The sequence below is a fragment of the Aedes aegypti genome, chromosome 1 (genome assembly GCF_002204515.2).
Source record: "Aedes aegypti strain LVP_AGWG chromosome 1, AaegL5.0 Primary Assembly, whole genome shotgun sequence".
Lineage (NCBI taxonomy): Eukaryota > Metazoa > Arthropoda > Insecta > Diptera > Culicidae > Aedes > Aedes aegypti.
Window position 1 is genome coordinate 82,793,151 of NC_035107.1, and position 6,300 is coordinate 82,799,450.

Sequence of the window (6,300 nt, forward strand, 5' to 3'; positions counted from 1 at the left end):
TCAAACACTACAGTTACTTCCAGTTCAAATGATTCCCTTCTCTGAGAAGCAATAGCATGATAGTATGATGTTATTGAAATCAAAGATAGAAGTGTGGTAACTGTCGCGCAGATTTCCAGCACGCTTAAGCTGTGTACGACAAGCGAGGTATTTCCACCAGCGTAGAACAGAATCCAACAACGCAATCACTGTAATGTGAAAACGGATGTACAGTCGAATTTCGTTCGTTGCACTATCTTTAAGTGGGCTACGTTTTAATTGGGCTCCCGTTAGTTGGGCTATAGCCCACTTAAAACGAAGGCAAATGTAATTTTCTGACACTACACGCAATTTATCAATGTTGGTAGCTCTGTTTTTCTTTTGTTCTGCGTCATTTGACAGCTCGAAACTCAGCCAGATTAGTGAAAGTCTTTCACTAAGTGGACTACAGGTTTAGTGCAACGAACGAAAGTTGACTGTAGTGTGGAAATTCGTTCCTGAGTACATGAACCGCTGGTTTATACAAACATATTACTAGAACACTGAATTAGGATAATACGATTTGATATTTGTGTCCAACTGTAACCTAAAGCGACGTGTTTGTCAAACGCACATACCTATATCCTTATTATTTTATCTCCGTATGTTTTAATATTAACATTGCAGCAACACAAAACGTCTTGAAATCTGTGTCAAATCACAATATTTGAAAAATATAAACATGCATAAGTACAAACATACGCACGAGTTCAAAACATTCGCGCAAGAAAATATTATTTAATAGAAAACTGTTCAAAACATACCTCTTTTCACATCTTTCCAGCTTACATAACTTTTTTCTCCCACGACGAATATTTTTGGCCCCATATCAACTTTTTCTTGTCTCATTTAGATCTTTCAAATGATATATGAATCATCCGTGTACATTCCGGGACCAAACCCCATACATTTTTGCCCAATCTCCTTTGTCCTGAAATACTTCATGCAATCCTTACATTACATTGCAATTCTGGATTTTGGTATCGCTACCGAAAGTACCGGTAATACCAACCATTTGTTAGTACCAAAATACCGGTACTGGAAAGCTTTAAATACCGTAAAACGGTGTAACTTTGATAGTGTAGGACCCACCACATACAAAACGAAATAAGCTTATATTTGTTAATCAGTTAAGCAATCATTTGAATCGAGAACATTTGAAACTTAATATACGAATATTAAAAATTGATGCAACTTTAGCAATTTCGAAACGTTTAACAACAACCTGTTCTGCATTCATTGTTTGATGTAGTTTTTAGTAGAACTTGAATATGGTCTCAATTATCTTAGCGGGAACCATTTTTACAAACTGTGATCATTTTTGTAATCTTAGTCAGCAATTTCCATGTAACGATAAACGCCTAGAGGTATTTATTTATTTTATTTATTTATTTATTTATTTATTTATGCAATGCTCTATGAAACGTTCGTAATTCAATCAATTTTGTTTAATTTATGCTCCATTATCAAAGTTTCCCCAATACAGAAAACCGACTTTAGATTAGATGGAAAATTAAAAATCCATTCAAAATAAATCTTTCGGCAGTCAATCAACTGCAATCGATAGCTAGGATGCCAGAACTTGTTTAAAAAATTAAAAAATAAAAATCTTCGAAACAGCATGCATGAATATTCAAGTTATCTTAAAAAAAATCATATCAAATTTTCCCCGTTTTACGGTACACTCAATTCTGTTTTTGCACGGGAAATGCGTTGAAAAAAGTTTTCAATAAAAAAATTCGAAAACCGTGCAGAAAAAGTAACACCATTTCTCGTCAATTTATGCAAAAATAAGGGTTTGGCGAAAAAAAATGTATGAAAACTTTTTTTTGCACGGCCGTGTAAAAACAATCCGTGCGGAAATAGAATCAGGTGTACGAAATAAAACTAAGCATGTATAAGAAAATGCTTTCTGATTCTGAGTTTTAAAATAAAAAAATATTTAAAAAAATCTTCGTTGTTTCAAACGTGTTAAAATTTGCTCAACCAACTCAGAGTGCTTCGAACAAGAATAAAAAAAAATTGGTGCCCAATTTTTATATAATCGTGATAGAGTTTTGTTGTAATTCACTGGTTGATTGGTTTCAAAATATGACCAAAATAAATAAAATGACCAACACAAATCCGAGCTGGTGATTTTCATTGGAATTATAGGGTTGGATACAGCATGTCAAAAAGTCTGGATTTCATACTCAGTCGTGATGAAGAACAGCTGCTCCGAGCAACAATTTCATTTCAAAAAGTGCTCCGCGAGTCAATACGTCTGAAAACCCCTGGTATGAGTGCACAAGTTCAAAGAAAATAATAATCGAGTTCTTTCACCCGGAGGAACGCTATCGACTGAGGGAACTGGCTGTGATCTGTTATTGGCGTTGCAGTCAGTATAAATCAAAAGCTTCAAATGTCCGACGTTTCGATGTATTTAAGGTGAAAGTCCATAGAGTACGTGAACATAATGTTGCCACCCACTCGAACCACACACCAAAGGACCCTCTCGAGCCACCCAACAAGACGGAGCACAATGTTATGTGCGCTGGCCACAAATTAATTATTATGTTCCATGTATACCTATATCCACAGAATTGAGTATGCGGTATAACTTGTACACTAGGCCGTCCCTTATTTCTCAAAAATGCGTAATGTTATAAGTTCGTCATTATAAAGTGCTCGTTTTGGTAAGAAAAAAATCAGGTAAAAATTTGAAGTCCGTACGTGGACGCTAAGTGGTCCCCCAACGGCCTTGAAGGTATCAGGTGTAGATGACCCCAGAGCGCAAATCGAGCTCGCTGCTCTAGTGCACGCTTCGTGAGTATGAAAAGCCACTAGTAACACCGTCTCCTGTGCGCGTTAATTGTCATTATTAAATTTATTTCCTTTATAATTATGAATGTTATATCAACTTGCTTTGTTCAATAGATTTTCGATGTTTAAAACACGTTATTAGATTGGCCAGTATCACATAGTTGGGTAAATGTTGACGATGGAGGAAAAAATGGGTTATTTAAAAAAATCTTCGTTGTTTCAAACGTGTTAAAATTTGCTCAACCAACTCAGAGTGCTTCGAACAAGAATAAAAAAAAATTGGTGCCCAATTTTTATATAATCGTGATAGAGTTTTGTTGTAATTCACTGGTTGATTGGTTTCAAAATATGACCAAAATAAATAAAATGACCAACACAAATCCGAGCTGGTGATTTTCATTGGAATTATAGGGTTGGATACAGCATGTCAAAAAGTCTGGATTTCATACTCAGTCGTGATGAAGAACAGCTGCTCCGAGCAACAATTTCATTTCAAAAAGTGCTCCGCGAGTCAATACGTCTGAAAACCCCTGGTATGAGTGCACAAGTTCAAAGAAAATAATAATCGAGTTCTTTCACCCGGAGGAACGCTATCGACTGAGGGAACTGGCTGTGATCTGTTATTGGCGTTGCAGTCAGTATAAATCAAAAGCTTCAAATGTCCGACGTTTCGATGTATTTAAGGTGAAAGTCCATAGAGTACGTGAACATAATGTTGCCACCCACTCGAACCACACACCAAAGGACCCTCTCGAGCCACCCAACAAGACGGAGCACAATGTTATGTGCGCTGGCCACAAATTAATTATTATGTTCCATGTATACCTATATCCACAGAATTGAGTATGCGGTATAACTTGTACACTAGGCCGTCCCTTATTTCTCAAAAATGCGTAATGTTATAAGTTCGTCATTATAAAGTGCTCGTTTTGGTAAGAAAAAAATCAGGTAAAAATTTGAAGTCCGTACGTGGACGCTAAGTGGTCCCCCAACGGCCTTGAAGGTATCAGGTGTAGATGACCCCAGAGCGCAAATCGAGCTCGCTGCTCTAGTGCACGCTTCGTGAGTATGAAAAGCCACTAGTAACACCGTCTCCTGTGCGCGTTAATTGTCATTATTAAATTTATTTCCTTTATAATTATGAATGTTATATCAACTTGCTTTGTTCAATAGATTTTCGATGTTTAAAACACGTTATTAGATTGGCCAGTATCACATAGTTGGGTAAATGTTGACGATGGAGGAAAAAATGGGTTATTTTTACCCGTTAGTACTTAGCCAAAACTAAACTTTTATTTTATACTGTGTACATCTTTATAACAGTGCACGCTGGCATAAAATTAACAACTACAAAAAAATAAACTTCTTTGCTGACCATCAACGCGCGCACGGTTATTTGTTACTAGTGGCTTTTCGTGCTCACGGAGCGTGCACTAGAGTAGCAAGCTCGATTTGCGCTCGGGGGTCATCTACACCTGATACCTTCAAGGCCGTTGGGGGACCACTTAGCGTCCACGTACGGACTTCAAATTTTTACCTGATTTTTTTCTTACCAAAACGAGCACTTTACCATAACGAACTCATAACATTTCGCATTTTCAAAAAATAAAGGACGGTCTATTGTACACGTTTCATACATAGGTATTATTGTCGATATGTATTAACACTTTCATGAGAGCTCAAAATCACAATTTATTTTATTTTGTAGTGAAAATATATATTTTGGCCAAAATTATAACAATTTTTCACATCATGCGTGCTTTGTTGACATTTTTTGGCAGTTTTCAACTCTCTTCTCTTGCTTCTCACGGATAGAAAAAGTTGCCATCAGTATACATTTGAATTGTACTGTCAATTGTAGTTTATGATATCTTATATTTATTCTCGCTGTCAAATTGCGTCCCATATAGTTTTTCTCAGGCATACAAATGTTTTGCAACACTTGTGACACTCGGTACACCTTTTGAGTGTTTTGTAATTGTAGAATACATGGTTGAAGCAAGCGTATGAATATCCAAAAAAATAAATTCTTAACATAAAAACATCACTTCCAATCAACGAGAGCTGCGCATCTCATTCATAAACAATGTTGACTCAATGAATTCGCGTTGTGGTGTTGTTTTTCGAGATCAAATCGATGAGTTTAAGTGATATTTGGTCCCAGTAGCATGACGCGAGAAGAATTATAGCGTTTCAAGTGCCGCATCAGATTTTTGAGTTGCAACGGTGCCTAGAAATACTATTCAAGTGAGTTTAAGAACGGGCACCGAAAAGCCAGCGAACAACATCACTGTACATGAAAAAGAAGTGAATCGGCAGTGAGTGATATTTAACAACACAAATCATAGCAATAACTACGATTTTTCATACAAAAAAACAATTTTGGTAAGCTAGATCTCAGTTATTTATGGACTGATTTGAATAAAATCTTCACAGAATTACAGAATTATATATAATTAATAATTATATATTTTTAAATATTTTTCCCAATTCCGAGTTCAATTGTAATAACAATTTAACTAAAGTGTAGTTTTCAACGAAAAATTAAAAACTATTTATCACAAAATCTGATAGCCCTACACAAAAACAGTCTTCAGCAAACTTGTTCATCTCGTCAAAATCTACAACTTTGCTAAATAAACCTTCAAGCTTATCCTTCAATGTGTATAGTTATGTCAATTATAAAAAATCGTCAAAAATCACTTTAGACAAACCGTTACTGCTTTTGAAATCGTGATTGGAAATTCCATTCAAATCGGTCAACAAATAACTGAGATCTAAAAAAAAAGTTGCAAATGTTTTGTCCAATACTGTACGTTTTGCATTAAAAAACTGATAAATTGTGAAAAACACATTATGGAATGCATGCAGTTAAGAAACCTCCCTTTTACGATAAGTTAATAATTCCAAATAATCATGTTTGGTGATTGCTCTCGAAAACACTGTGAGAAGTGTGGGACAAGGCATAGCATAGCATAGCATAGCATAGACTGACTGTACATGTCAATGGTTGCTACTCCGCGATTGATCGGAACTGGTAATAATTGCACTGCGATCCAAATGAATAAGGGATGGGAGTTTCCACTTACTCTCGGAGTGCAATTTTAGCAGCTCTAATATTGTTGATCAATAACGGCGCCGGCCAAGTCCTTACAGTCAGTTGGGATGGGGAAGGAATGTTAGGGTGTAATGATTGTTGCTTCTAGAGACCGAGAATACCTCTGCATCTCCACAATCACCACGGGAAGGGTGTTTATTAGTGGAGAAGGAAAAGATCTGGGAGTCACCTTTGGTCGGTGATGCGATCCATGGATAAGGAGAAAAAATATGGTTTATACTTAAAGCTAGTTTTTAGTTTTGTCTCAAAAAGTTTTTGGTAGAAGATATGAAATAAACGTCAACATCTGTAATGTCGAACCATTCAAAAGAAGTTTTTATTAATGGCGAAAAAAATATATATATATATGCGTATGTTTTAAA